The following is a 2,500-nucleotide window of genomic DNA, read 5'->3' as shown; positions in this document are numbered from 1 at the left end:
TCAGGTGATTAAAAAGACATTCAGCAGACCCTGGAAAATCTTTAATGAGTTTTGATAAATAAGCCTGCCTCCTCGTACTCTGACTAAATGTTGTTTTGTTTATTTTCATTTTGGTCTTCTTTTCTTTTTTTTCTTTTTTGTTTTGTTTATTTGTTTGCTTTATTTTTTTTTCAAAAATTTCCCCCAAAACCTGTTCACTTTTTCCATTTTAATCGATCGATATTTGAAGCTGTGGGAAACGTTGACGATAATAATGTATTCATTAAAATGAATCTCAACTTGGAAAATAAATTAAAACCTGTCACTCCTTTGAAATTTACTTTTCAATGTTAGATTATAAAAGTCATTAATTGAGAAATGTTTTTTTTTACACATTATTGGTTACGAAATATCTACTTTGAGGGGTCGAATAAAGATATTCTTTCACGGGTTTGGATTTATTAAATTCGTTTTTACACTCGCAAGCTCGTGAGTTATTTGGCGCTATAAAAAAAAAAACAAATTTAATACATCCAAACCCGTGAAAGAATCCTATATTATTTAATATTGGTATCGTTTCAACATTATGAAGCTCTCCTACCTATGTTTAAGTTTCAAATATTTGTAAATGATATCGATTCATGGATGAAAACTTTATCTTATCTCATCTTAAACGTTATGCCAGGTTGAGGGTCATTTCACTTGATCGATATTTGCAGCAAATGTTAAATTGGGTATTACAAATTGACGAATCGCACCAGTGCGAACGCTGCCATACACACAGATGAAGTGAAAAACGAGAACGTTGTTGTTGATAAAGATGAAGACGATGTTTAATAGATGATGGACGACTGAAGAAACGATGCAGTGGGATAACAAGACAACGGTAGAAAAACATGTAGAGTAGAAGTTTACAGTAGTAGCATGTACGGCAGGTCGACTGCAAAATATAATATTTAAAAATATATATATTTTGGTTACATTAAATTTTATAAACATATATAAAATACGTGTAATGATAATTAATATGCTTAACAAATATGGAATGTCTCCCCATTTGACAATTAAATTATAATCAAATGGAAACACAGAAAGAAAAATGAACAAAAGTAGTACGTTAAAACATGAATACTACTCACATGACATGACAGTAAATATCTATTAAACGATAGACTAGTGCCTTTACATGATGATTGGAACATACGGAATGACAGCCGATTATTAGATCAATGATCTAGTATATCTCATGACATATGGATGGAATATATGGAAGGATAACAGATTATTAACACAATGAATATAAGTATATCTCTGCGAAATATTGGGGCTACATATTTAAGACAATTTACACACGAATCATAATAACTATTAATTAGTAAGAAAAGCTTACATTTCTGGTGCGTTAAGTTCTCGAAAATGTGAGGACAATCCAGTATAAGAAATAACATGGGCTATAACCCGAAACATCCAAGAAAATATAGAAAAATATTTTAAAATATGCAGTTAAAACTGCCTAGATGAAAATTGAGAAAGTTACAACCTTCACTTTCAACATTTGGAGAGAAACTGACCAAGAATGTTGAATCAGTTTACCAATACTCATTAAAGGCGCGAAAATGTCATATCAGTTCACACCATAAATACCAATAATAATGACGATCGTGGAAATAATTATAAACAACAACATGTTATAACAATAAAGTAGCCGGTTATAGCCCATGTTTTTTCCTATACTGGATTGTCCTCACATTTTCGAGAACTTAACGCACCAGAAATTCGACTTGTTTGGGTATTACAATATGACATATCGCACCAGTGCAGCAGCCTCTTATGGTTTTCACTCTACGATGTTATGACGATCGACCCAATCAGCAAAGTCTGGTCCGCATTCGTGCACCGTCGCAAACCCGCAGGGTAGCATCGTCACAACACACCGTTCGACTAGATGCTCTGCCGTCTCAGGCACCAGGGCGAACGCTGGCGTACATGCTACTACTGTAAACTTCTATTCTACTCTACATGTTTTTCTACCGTTGTCCTGTTATCCCACTGCATCGTTTTCTTCAATCGTCCATCATCTATTAAACATCGTCTTCATCTTTATCAACAATAACGTTCACGTTTTTCACTTCATCTGTGTGTATGGCAGCGTTCGCACTGGTGCGATACGTCATATTGTAATACCCAAACAAAAGGTATTCTGGTCAAAGATGGAATAAGTGTCTTTTGTCAGATTACGTATTGGAGGCGTATTCCATTTGAGACAAAGCGAGACAAAAGCTACCTTAGCTGGCCTTCGCGTTGCAAAATATCATTAGCCAGTTAATCTTCGTTTAGCCATAAAACTTACAACATTAGCCAGCCGGATATAACGTACCAACACACAAAACTGTGCGTAATCTTAAGTGTTTATTACCAGTTTAGCCAGCCAATTTTATAAGTAGTTCGTTCTCACTAAATTATATGAATCAGACTATAAACGTTTAAGGTTACACATATTTTGTGTGTAGATACGTTATAC

At 34.0% G+C, this 2,500-nt stretch overlaps 1 protein-coding gene across 3 annotated transcripts in view; it reads left to right on the top strand.

Annotated features, from left to right (window-relative positions):
- Positions 1–2,500, top strand: part of LOC144968358 (transient receptor potential cation channel subfamily V member 5-like) — a 51,935-nt gene that overhangs the window by 25,964 nt on the left and 23,471 nt on the right. The gene's annotated exons all lie outside the window — the stretch shown is intronic.

This window comes from Berghia stephanieae, chromosome 3 (assembly GCF_034508935.2).
Source record: "Berghia stephanieae isolate SIO BIC M18660-M18661 chromosome 3, UCSD_Bste_1.3, whole genome shotgun sequence".
NCBI classification, from domain to species: domain Eukaryota; kingdom Metazoa; phylum Mollusca; class Gastropoda; order Nudibranchia; family Aeolidiidae; genus Berghia; species Berghia stephanieae.
The sequence above is the reverse complement of the archived record's forward strand: the minus strand, read 5'-3'. Positions and strand labels throughout refer to the sequence as shown.